Source organism: Typopeltis vanoorti, chromosome 17 (genome assembly GCF_054136105.1).
Source record: "Typopeltis vanoorti isolate ZY-2024b chromosome 17, IOZ_Tvanoo_1.0, whole genome shotgun sequence".
Taxonomy (NCBI): Eukaryota; Metazoa; Arthropoda; class Arachnida; order Uropygi; family Thelyphonidae; genus Typopeltis; species Typopeltis vanoorti.
Window position 1 is genome coordinate 98,230,745 of NC_143565.1, and position 13,256 is coordinate 98,244,000.

Consider the following 13,256-nt stretch of genomic DNA (forward strand, 5'->3'; position numbering starts at 1 on the left):
GATTCGTGTGGATAAATACTGACAACTGAGATTTCTTCCCCAATATTATTAGCCAACTAGATTAATATTTATTTTATTACTAACTTCTATTGGGTGTGGTTACCTTTAAGTTTATCTCTTTCTTATTTTATACACGCATCCTAAATGCCCCTGTAAACCCTAGATGCATTTTGGAACCTTTTTTTAAAGTCCTTCCATTATTTTCATCATATTATCCTCAATGTATCGGGAAAGAGACAAAATTCGATTCATTTGAAGTTTTCACTGAACAAACTTATATAGAACAATATTTAGAGAAAGAAATGGCTGTCACTACATTGTTATTTGAATGCTTTTCATATTCTCAGTTATCTGTGGGGGACAGTGTAAGGATAGGGTGTTATTGAGCTGTATAAAGCTCTAATCATGGTAGGAGGATAACAGCAATAGCCGAGCCTCAGTTAGAACTTCATTGGTTACAGCATTGCCATCCATTACCCTCCCTGGGTACCCATTTTAGTCCCCTAGTACGACATGCATGAGCTACACTGGGGCTATTCTTATTAGGGCTATTCTTATCCTGGCCACCACACGGGGATAAATAAATACCAAGAACTTTGAAATTAATTGGTTGATGGACTGAGTCCTTGACTCTTTATCCCTTCATCTGGATTTTAGATTGTGGGTGATGAGATTATTGTGGGTAATTTACCCGCTCATTGTGAGCAGTGAGGCTGTATTAGCTTTCTCTTGCGATGGAGGATTTCGGTTTTTTATGTTTGAAACGATCTGAGGGCTTGTAGTCCGCTGCGTGTCGAAGTAGCTGATTTGGGTGATTATCCGTGATTGTGAAGAATTTCTCTGTAATGCTTCTCATGTAGGTCTTAATATCTGGAAGATAAATACCAAGAGTTCTTAAAAGAACTGGGCGATGGACTGAGTCCTTAACTCTTTATCCATCATCTGAATGAAGATAAAATGTGTGGATGGAGTGTTATTGAGCTAAAAAGCTCTAGTCATGGCTGGGTAACGGCAATAGCCGAGCCTCAGTTAAAGCTTCATTGGCTACAGCAGTGCCATTTGTTACCCTCGAAGTCCTGATTAGTAAGTAAAGGGTAAAATCTCAAAAAAATCGGACGATCTCTAGGCCACTCCATAGTGGGCGAAAGACCGTCCATATATCAGCGTTGGTTCCACTCAGTGACGGGCTCCCCGACCACTGAGCAGAACCGCTCAAATTCCAAGGAAAATAATTCACCGACAAAGCCCACTCAGCGGGCTGTGCCGGAGAACACCTTCCCCGGAGACTCAAAGTGCTCCCTTAAGGCAAAAACCTTAAGAGAGCGAACTCAAAAACTCATCACCCAGGATAACAGCAACAGCCGAACCTCAGTTAACTTCCTTGGTTCAGCATTGCTAATTGTTACCCTGGAAGTCCTGATTAGTAAGTAAAGGGTAAAATCTCAAAAAATCGGACGATCTCTAGGCCACTCCATAGTGGGCGAAAGACCGTCCATATCTCAGCGTTGGTTCCACTCAGTGACGGCCGCCCCGTCCTAGCAGAACCGCTCAGCGTTGGTTCCACTCAGTGTCGGCCGCCCCGTCCTAGCACCCCGACTACTGAGCAGAACCGCTCAAATTCCGAGGAAAATAATTCACCGACAAGAACCCCTCAGCGGGCCGTGCCGGAGAACAGCTTCCCGGAGACTCAAAGTGCTCCCTTAAGGCAAAAACCCTAAGGGAGCGAACTCAAAAACTCATCACCCAGGATAACAGCAACAGCCGAACCTCAGTTAACTTCCTTGGTTCAGCATTGCTAATTGTTACCCTGATTAGTAAGTAAAGGGTAAAATCTCAAAAAATCGGACGATCTCTAGGCCACTCCATAGTGGGCGAAAGACCGTCCATATCTCAGCGTTGGTTCCACTCAGTGTCGGCCGCCCCGTCCTAGCACCGCGACTACTGAGCAGAACCGCTCAAATTCCGAGGAAAATAATTCACCGACAAGAACCCCTCAGCGGGCCGTGCCGGAGAACACCTTCCCCGGAGACTCAAAGTGCTCCCTTAAGGCAAAAACCCTAAGGGAGCGAACTCAAAAACTCATACCCAGGATAACAGCAACAGCCGAAACTCAGTTTACTTCCTCGGTTCAGCATTGCTAATTGTTACCCTGATTAGTAAGTAAAGGGTAAAATCTCAAAAAATCGGACGATCTCTAGGCCACTCCATAGTGGGCGAAAGACCGTCCATGTCTCAGCGTTGGTTCCACTTAGTGACGGCCGCCCCGTCCTAGCACCCCGACGGGCTCCCCGTTTAAGCAGAACCGCTCAGCGTTGGTTCCACTCAGTGTCGGCCGCCCCGTCCTAGCACCCCGACTACTGAGTAGAACCGCTCAAATTCCGAGGAAAATAAATCACCGACAAGAACCCCTCAGCGGGCCGTGCCGGAGAACACCTTCCCCGGAGACTCAATGTGCTCCCTTAAGGCAAAAACCCTAAGGGAGCGAACGCAAAAACTCACACCCAGGATAACAGCAACAGCCGAACCTCAGTTTACTTCCTCGGTTCAGCATTGCTAATTGTTACCCTGATTAGTAAGTAAAGGGTAAAATCTCAAAAAATCGAACGATCTCTAGGCCACTCCATAGTGGGCGAAAGATCGTCCATGTCTCAGCGTTGGTTCCACTCAGTGACGGCCGCCCCGTCCTAGCACTCTGACGTGCTCCCGTTTAAGCAGAACCGCTCAGCGTTGGTTCCACTCAGTGTCGGCCGCCCCGTCCTAGCGCCCCAACGGGCTCCCCGACTACTGAGCAGAACCGCTCAAATTCCGAGGAAAATAATTCACCGACAAGAACCCCTCAGCGGGCCGTGCCGGAGAACACCATCCCCGGAGACTCAAGGTGCTCCCTTAAGGCAAAAACCCTAAGGGAGCGAAAAACTCACACCCAGGATAACAGCAACAGCCGAACCTCAGTTTACTTCCTCGGTTCAGCATTGCTAATTGTTACCCTGATTAGTAAGTAAAGGGTAAAATCTCAAAAAATCGGATGATCTCTAGGCCACTCCATAGTGGGCGAAAGACCGTCCATGTCTCAGCGTTGGTTCCACTCATTGACGGCCGCCCCGTCCTAGCACCCCGACGGGCTCCCCGTTTAAGCAGAACCGCTCAGCGTTGGTTCTACTCAGTGTCGGCCGCCCCATCCTAGCACCCCGATGGGCTTCCCGACTCCTGAGCAGAACCGCTCAAATTCCGAGGAAAATAATTCACCGACAAGAACCCCTCAGCGGGCCGTGCCGGAGAACACCTTCCCCGGAGACTCAAGGTGCTCCCTTAAGGCAAAAACCCTAAGGGAGCGAACTCAAAAACTCACACCCAGGATAACAGCAACAGCCGAACCTCAGTTTACTTCCTCGGTTCAGCATTGCTAATTGTTACCCTGATTAGTAAGTAAAGGGTAAAATCTCAAAAAATCGGACGATCTCTAGGCCACTCCATAGTGGGCGAAAGACCGTCCATGTCTCAGCGTTGGTTCCACTTAGTGACGGCCGCCCCGTCCTAGCACCCCGACGGGCTCCCCGTTTAAGTAGAACCGCTCAGCGTTGGTTCCACTCAGTGTCGGCCGCCCCGTCCTAGCACCCCGACTACTGAGTAGAACCGCTCAAATTCCGAGGAAAATAATTCACCGACAAGAACCCCTCAGCGGGCCGTGCCGGAGAACACCTTCCCCGGAGACTCAATGTGCTCCCTTAAGGCAAAAACCCTAAGGGAGCGAACTCAAAAACTCACACCCAGGATAACAGCAACAGCCGAACCTCAGTTTACTTCCTCGGTTCAGCATTGCTAATTGTTACCCTGATTAGTAAGTAAAGGGTAAAATCTCAAAAATTCGGACGATCTCTAGGCCACTCCATAGTGGGCGAAAGACCGTCCATGTCTCAGCGTTGGTTCCACTCATTGACGGCCGCCCCGTCCTAGCACCCCGACGGGCTCCCCGTTTAAGCAGAACCGCTCAGCGTTGGTTCTACTCAGTGTCGGCCGCCCCATCCTAGCACCCCGATGGGCTCCCCGACTCCTGAGCAGAACCGCTCAAATTCCGAGGAAAATAATTCACCGACAAGAACCCCTCAGCGGGCCGTGCCGGAGAACACCATCCCCGGAGACTCAAGGTGCTCCCTTAAGGCAAACCCTAAGGGAGCGAACTCAAAAACTCACACCCAGGATAACAGCAACAGTCGAACCTCAGTTTACTTCCTTGGTTCAGCATTGCTATTTGTTACCCTGGAAGTCCTAAAAGACTTTTTCAGCCTCCTGAACCTAAATACCAAGATTGTAGTGATAATAGCTTTAATACTTTACTGTACGAGTTGTTAAAGAGGTGCACAAATAAATTAATCAAATAAAGAGCCAAAAGTCTTCACTTTGGCGATGTAAAAATTACTTAAATTAAGAGGATATTTAATCCTACATTATTTCAAAGCCGAATAAGAAACTCTAAGATAGAAATCAAAGAGTTTCATGCCGAAGCACTTGGACTAGCCGAACTTTTATAGCTTGCTATATTCGGCATGAAACTCTTTGATTTCTATCTTAAAGTTTCTTATTCGGCTTTGAAATAATGTGGGATTAAATATCCTCTTAATTTAAATAATTAATTTTTATATTTTTTTAAATTTATTTTTACATTGTTGTCCGAAAACGGACCATTTTCTTTATATAAAATGAATTAATAAATTGATGCATTTAGTATTAACTAATACGATATATAAAAGAAGATTTTAGTGAATGTGTACAAGTTCTGTGATGGATTTACTCAATAATGAAATACGCTCATGAGATGAAACATGATGACCACCCAGCCTAACTGCACGACTGGCCGAAAAAAAGGCTGGTGATAGCAGTATCCTCGTATGGGGGATTGTTGTGGTGGATCTTGCAATGTCCTTTCATCCAATTGACAGACCGTGACCGCTAGTTCTTACCCAGGGATTATTTTTCGGACCCGGTATTATCCTACAATGTGGCCCAAAGGATCTGGACTCTTCCAGGAAGACAAGGATCGCATTGTGTAAGCATGGTTTGAAGAGCATATCCAAGCAATCCTTGTACTCTTCTGTGCTCATTCTCCTGATTTGAATCCAATCAAACATTTGTGGGATCATGTGGAACGCAGCATCCATCGGTCGACGCTAGTGCTTCACTCGGTTACCGACTTCCGTGAGGACGTTATTTTGTCTGATTGGTCCAGAATACCGTACAACACCTTTCTTGATCTAGTGAAATCAATGTCAAAACGGGTGCAAGTGGTTATCTCGGCCAATGGAGACCCAATACAATGTCGTATTTCTAGTGTGACGCAAAAAAGTGCTGATATTCAAAATACTAAATCCTTTTACTAAAATTTCTATATATTTTTCTTTATCTATTAGAAAATTATATTGATTTCCAAAAGGATATACTTATCACGAACTTTGTACTAAGCATATATTTTCACTGTGAGTTTATTTGAACACCCCTATGTAAGCACTGCAAGGATAATGGACATAATCTACCAATCTTAAAGTTCTTAAAAGAACTGGGCGATGGACTGAGTCCTTGACTCTTTATCCCGTCATCTGAATGAAGAAAATCTGTGTGGATGGGGTGTTATCGAGCTAAAAAGCTCTAGTCATGGCTGGGTAACGGCAATAGCCGAGCCTCAGTTAAAACTTCATGGGCTACAGCATTGCCATTTGTTACCCTGGAAGTCCTAAAAAGGACTAAGATCTTCGGATTTCATAATCTACCAATCACTTTTCAATATTCTATTTGTAGATATATCATAAAAAATAATAAAAGTTGTTCTAATTTTTTTAATATTTAAAATTTAGAATTATCTTAATTACAGGTATATTAACCATTAATCTTATAAATAATTTGATAATAATTTTATTATATACAAAAAATTATTCGATAGCATCTCAGTTCTGATTTGTAGTCAATCTCTTCAGAGGTATTGCAGTTCTAAATGTTGTTGGAATATATCAAAATAATGATATAATTTTAAACAAAATATATATATATATATATATATATGAATCATAAAAACTGTGAGTCCACGGTATTATATGTATTATGTGAATCGTACGAAAATCAAAAGATTTTCGTGGATAGGATTATTTATTTATTTAAAATACTACACAGTTGCAAAATTGAAAATTTTGATCAAATGGTGAATTATCTGGTCTCATACGGAGGGTGAGGATTTTTCCCTAACTGTGGTTTTTCGCCCCTCAAAACAAGCAAGCCAGGTCCCCGTGAATTCATTTATCCAGACATAAGATAACTGTGAATGGAAGAGATTAGTACCTCACCATCTTATCTTTATACTGCGCGTTATGAATCTCAGATAGAGATCCACAATGGCCAACCTCCTGAATGGAAAATGACACTTGGCATTTAAAAAAAAACCGCTTATTGCAAGAACCACGAGAAACAAAATTTCTTGGTTTTCAGACCGTAGGTGACTTTGTAAGCATTGCTCACAAAGTATTCCTGGTGAGATTTTTACAGGGTAGTTCACCGTTGCTCCCCCCCCCCCCCGATTTTATCCGGGCTCGGACGGGCATATAGTGGGACGTATTCATGACTGTCACGCATGTTTATTCACGGGACCGGTTTACTTGTTCTGGGGGACGAAAAACCCTTGTTTTCGGGCGAAAAAAACCCCTACGGCCGTATACGACCATCTAACTCACTTTTAGTCGAAAGAGACCACATAATGATTCCTCATCACTGACGCGAATCAAACCCAGGTCTTTCCGACCAAAGGGCTTCGTCTATACCGACTGACCTAGGAGGCTAACAAACTTTCGATCTGGTATAATTGTTGTTCAAGTTTAATAAAGATTCTCCACTTTCATTGAGTAACGATACCTTTATAAGCAAGACCACAAATTATTAAAAACTAATGCCAGTAAAGTAGCAGTTTTAAATTGTAGCTTTCTACCTCTTCAATATTTGGCTCATTTCTTTTTATTTATTTAGAAGATTTTTTTAATCAATGAAATAAACTCTCCATATGTTTAACTATATTACAAGCATGTCTATTATTTCTAAGCCTTACGAGTTCATTTTTTCTAACATATGTCAGTTACACTTCATTGATTTCTTCACCCTACAGACCGTCCAAGTCAAAAGTGTACGCATTTCTGATCTTAAAAAAATAAATAAAAATAAAAGCAAACCGCTATTAGGTCACGCAAAAACCAACCTACCACCCTGAAGTAGTCGCTGAGCCAATTGCGCAGCCTCGGGCAGCAAAAACACCGCCGCAGTCAAACGCTCTGAATCACATTCTACGTTCAAACTGCTTTCTGCTCATGAGAGGAAATTCCCAGAGAGATAGATAGATAGAGAGAGAGAGTTTTACAAACCAGTTACAATGTGTTACTATTTCGGTTTGGCGCACAGAAAGTCACTCCCTATTTCCTTCCCCTCCTCGTCTCCACCCGCCACGGTATATTTAAGAAGTCACAGCTGCTCTGTGAAGTCAGTGATTTCATCAAGAGTGCTCTCAGACTTCCCACCACAGACTTGGATTTATCAATAGTAGGTGATATATTTTTCTTCTTTCTCATTCTCGTGATGGAACATAAATGATCGTTACTAGTACAAGTAGATCTAAATGGTTGTTTAGATCTACTTGGATATTATTTTCTTTAAATAATATAGATTATTTAAAGAAAAAAAAAATAAAGAAAGAACATTTCTTTGCAGCAACTGAAGAGAACGTTGTCTCTATTCAGTGAAAGTCCTTTATAAATGTTTGCATTTTTTTTTTAAATTTTTGAAAGCGAACTTATAATAAGTGCATGAGAACTGGATGGATAACTAATAAGTAGGAAGATGATTAGAGGCAATCCAAGGCGAGTTTTGCAATAAGTTTTTTTTTTTAGTTTTGTGAGTGAGTTCGTGGGAATTTTTACTGCCACTACAGGTTAAGTTTGATTGCGATCTGACCAACTGTATTAGAAAAATTCGACAAATGGATTCGAAAGGATGGCAATAATACTGTACTAGCTAGAAAAATTTAATACAAATGTGTATTGAAGATGTCTGTTGTATCGAGTTATCTCAATCTTGGTTTCAGTCAAACCGTTTTTAATAATATAATAATTATTATTATTTTAATAGTTAGCAATGGGCTAAATGAAATTGCACGTTTGGCCTAAGGTTGTCACTCAAATGATTCTGTGGTTCGACAGATTTTTTGTACAATTCCTTAATACTGAATTTCAGTAAAATTCGTCTAGCCAGAGTCTACGTGTATATACAGAGCATGCGTATAGACCGAAGAACAAAGCGGCAAATTAAATTGTGTTTAATATTAAACACATCATTTAATTATATGAAATTTATTAATAAAATTTAAATATGGGAAATATTTTGGTAAAATATTTTACTGTCAACAAAATTAAAAATATGTGGATGAAATTTTGCATTATTGACCAGATAAATAATAAGGGAAGTATTCATTTCACTATCGCTTACCCAATACTCGCAGTTTCACGTACGACTCAAAGTGAGGCACACGTTGAAGCACACCGACTCAAGGTGTGCGTGCCACTTGTTATTTCATTAACGCTTGCACTCAGTCAGAGTCCACGTCGTGTAGAGTATTTAAAGATTTTTTTTCTGAAGACATGCAATTGTTGATCCTCATATTCGTTGTCTCCAGATTTTATATTGCCTTCTGTTCTTCTAAAACTCATGTTTGTGAATTCTACTTTTGTCTTTTTTTAAAGAAAATGTATGGATGAAGTAATATAGAGCTATAAGCTCTGATCATGGCAAGAGGGTAACATCAATAGCCGAGCCTCAATTAAAACTTCATTGGCTACAGCATTGCCATCCATTATCCTCCCTAGGTACCCATTTTAGTCGCCTCGTACGACATGTATGGGCTACAGTAGGCACTATTCTTATCCCGGCCAACACACGGGGTTTGTTTTGTCTTACAAACTGTCATCTAGTTTATACGAGTTTATCAAGTTCTTTTCTCTTCTATCATAGTAAAGTAAAAACTAATAAGGTATATATTAATATGGAGGATATTATGGATCCATTGATATTTTATAGCCAAATAAAGAAACGTAATATTTTACCAGAGTTTATGAGAATATAACCTTCAGCATCGAAGTTGCACTTGTTTGTACTACATAATCGCCTTTTATTAGTGCTCATATTAGATTTCGCTGACCTGATAGCAGTTTCGAAATTAATTCTTCGAGGCTTTTAAGTAGGTACTCGTATGCCAAATGTTTTCACAATTTCTCTCGTAAATTTCGAAACTTTCAAATTTTTTTATATTTAGCCATAAAATATAAACGGATCCATGATATTTTGCAATCATGACATGTTTAGACTTTATATTTTGGTAATAAGGAAAGATTTTTAAAATAAATTTCGTATAAAAGATGAAATATAACCGTCATTCAATGACAAAAACACAATCAAGAGCTAATAGCATGTTTGATACGGCAATGTATTAAACAAAGAATTCATGTAGATCGCACTTAGATTGAAAAGATTGCAACATCGAGCAAACTCTAGCTAAGAGTGTTTTTCTTGTTTTTGTTTTTTGAAACATGTTTTTGTTACTGAATTGTCCCTAAAATTCGCACCACTCAGAGTCTAAAAGTTTTGCAGTTCAATATGAATAAGGCAGTTATACTACAGCAGCCATAAAAAAAAACTTTTAAAAAAAAAAACTATTTTTTTTGTCATGGAAGGAAGTATCAATCAATCAATCAATCAATATAAATATAAATAAATAAAATAAATATATAGATATAAAAATAAGAGACCTAATTACAGATTTACAGATGCCATTTAAATTATGATTAGTTTCTGCTGAGGAAGCTGTGTGAGCGAATATGAATTGAAGTGATCTTGTATCTCGACTGATGGTGCACGTACATGACGTGCAAGCCTAGATCCCCACCCTCTCTCTTTTATATCCTACATAGCTGAGATGTTCCTTTTTCCTTATTTCAAAACGTCTGCTTGTTTAACCTATGTAAGGTAGACCACAAGAAAATTGATTTTTTTTTTTTAATTTTATAAACACCAGGATATTTGTGAAGATGGGTTGCTATCTTTCGAAGATCTCAGGAAACTACGGAGACAATTTGGACAAGCAAATCACATAAACAGTTGAGAATTAAAATAGTTATCGCGCATTATCTGCTTGTAAATTATTGTAATGACTAATAAAAAATATTTTATAACGAAAAAAGGTTTAACAGTAGACGTGTGATGTCATTATGCTACTTGAAATTACCAAGTTTTAAACATAATCTGCATCATATCCAAGATCTGTTTACATAAAAAGCTTGCGAACGATCACCAGACTTGATGTAAGATAATGGCTTGGTTTTGTACTGTATTCAGTAGGACTGAAGCTTAAGCTTCCTTGAATTTCTAACAAACTACTAAATTTCAATAAAATTCCCCCAACTAATACGAATTTTTATTTCTGTCCGATAGGCGAACAAAATAATAAGTTATTAATCATTTTATAAAACGTATCTAAAAACAATAATCTCACCTATTAAAGATTGTAATTTTGAAATATTCTGATAGAGAAGCCTTCTGATCTAAAAAATTAAATTAAGTAAATTCATACACCTATTCTTAAAATAAATAAGACTTAAATAAATTTAATTTTTTTTTTTTTTTTTTTACATACGATAAGATAAAAAAGATAAATAAATCCTCATTTATCGTCAGTAAAAAGATATACCCGATTATGATGATTATGACAAGGATACTTTAGATCATCTCATTTGTTGGATAGAATTATGGCGCATTTTGAAGTTCTTGCAAACTCCCGATACTTCCAGTGCTTAAAATTAAGCAATTATATTAAATTCTATCGTTAATGATCTCTTCATATGCAAAATTGTTGGGATATTAGCATTCGATTCTAACCGGTATTATTTGACAATAATTGCTTCGATATCACTTCCATTTAACGTATCGACGTTTTAGTGTTTTTGTGTTACCTTATTTTTCTTTACGGGGAAAAAAAAAAAAGGGGGGGGGGAACATCTATTTATACCTCTCAGCTTTGTGGACATCAAATGGAAGCTTGAACTCCAATCTACTTATATTTAACATGCATAGGCACTTCACAGCACGTTGCAAATAATATTCAATAAAAGTTATATTTTTAGTGTTTATTACACGCATACTCATCAAATATACAAAGTAAAAGTATTATTTTATTAAATATTTTAAAGTATACACTATTTAAATAAAATGTATATATTTGTTTCTACAGAAAGTTGTGTGTGTGCGTGCGTTAGCACATGATCTAACTCATCTAGCACATAAAGAACTTTTGTCGTCTGATACGCAGACGACTAATTTATTATTATCAGAAAATCGATCTTTTATCTCCTCTGAAACAAACAATCCCGTTAAACAAATTGGCCAATAGACACACTCATTTAACAAATATTTGCCTCTTAGTTTTACTTACTTTGACGCCATCCTAAATAACAATTCCCTTTTAGCACAATTTTATCAAACTGAATTGTTGAAATTCAAGTTAGACTTGCTCAGCACTTTCTTGCTAAATTTTTTCCTTCCCTGATATATTATTAGAATGTCATTTACTTAATTATTCCTTGCCTTTAAAATACTCGTTACCGTTTGATTCAAATATATAAAATGCAAAATATTAAAAAAATATTAAAATATGCATAAGTTTAATGCTTATGAAATAGAAAGAGGCAAATGTCAAATATTCAGTTTTGTTATTATTATTATTATTATTATTATTAGACACCACCATAGAGTCCGAGAACTCATCGCTGGAGGGCGCACCATACACACTATGCCATCTGCTAGCCACTAATAGTATTTTTCAATTACATATTTGTGTTCTCTATCCGATTTGCTCGTATGCGGGATAGAGAACACCGCTGCCCTCTATTTAAAGTTTAAATTAAAATGTCATTCACTGTTTTCAGTCGGCACATTTATTATTCCGAGAACAATAACAAAAATGTGAATAATAAACAATTCTCTCTGAACATCTTACAAATGTCGAGAGATGCATTGCCAATTCTCCAGTATTATTTGTTAAAATTAAAAAAAAAAAAAATACAGATATCTAGGACACGATCACGTAATTATTAGAGCGTATTTACCAATGTCAAAAAAACAAAGCGTTTGTATAACCTGCAAAAGCTTCAGTTAAAAGCAGAATAATGAAATAATAAAAGCAGAAGACACAACTACATCTGTCGCTATTTATTCTGCCAATCAACATGATATTGGTGACGTCATTTCTGCACGTGTTAAGTATGAAGAATCGACAAAACTGAATAGCTGGCTGTTCTTTCAACTGACAAATAATGCTTTGTGATTAGTAAGTTTTTAAAATGAACTAGTTCTCTATTTTTAACTACGCAAATGCATATAATTAGAAATCAAATGAATAAGAGTATTTTTCCCTTTTAGATAATCATGAGGAATTCAACAGTTTATGTCACATTGATGGTTTGTTTACTATGTTCCTGCATGATCCATGAAACTGTAGCTTTTTCAAAGCTAAAGAAATTATTAGGACTTGGACTTTTAGCAGCAGCTCTAAAAGGACCATCAATTATTCCCATACCTCTTCCAATTCCCCTGAAAATTGAATCATCTAAGCATATACCAATACCCATGCCGTAAGTCTATTATTTATGTTTAATTTTAGATATATTTACGATGAATTTCGGTTCATTCAACATGCAGTAGTAATCAGCGATTATAACAATATAATACTGATACGTTTTTGTTTCTTTTTACAGGATTCATCATCATGATTTCCATTTTGTTTCTTTCGACCATGGAGGTCATCATTATGGTGGAGGTGATTTTTGGTGAAACCAACTTCTTCGTGTTTTTTTTTTTTTTTTTTTTTTTTTGTAAATGAGACATTCCGCACAGTATTCATTTCCCATCATTGTATGTTAACAAAACTTTGTACAAATATGGCGCCAGTTTACATGTATATTCGTGAACTATTGTACATATAGATTTTATTAATAAAATTTTTAAAGAAATCTCTGGCTCTCTGGCTCTTAGACTTTATATCGATGTGTGTGTGTGTGTGTGTGTGTGTGTGTGTGTGTGTGTGTGTGTGTGTGTGTGTGTGTCTTCGTTCTACTATGAGAAAATAATACAGGAGCGATTAACGATTTACGACAAAAAATAAAAAATAAAATATACCAACTTTACCT

General features: G+C 38.1%; 1 long non-coding RNA gene across 1 annotated transcript; it reads left to right on the forward strand.

Annotated features, from left to right (window-relative positions):
* Nucleotides 1-7,440: 7,440 nt before the first annotated feature.
* Nucleotides 7,441-12,952, forward strand: LOC150097677 (uncharacterized). The gene is made up of 3 exons (XR_016549658.1): nt 7,441-7,566; nt 12,490-12,701; nt 12,825-12,952. It is a non-coding gene; the product is annotated as an uncharacterized LOC150097677 (long non-coding RNA).
* Nucleotides 12,953-13,256: the final 304 nt, after the last annotated feature.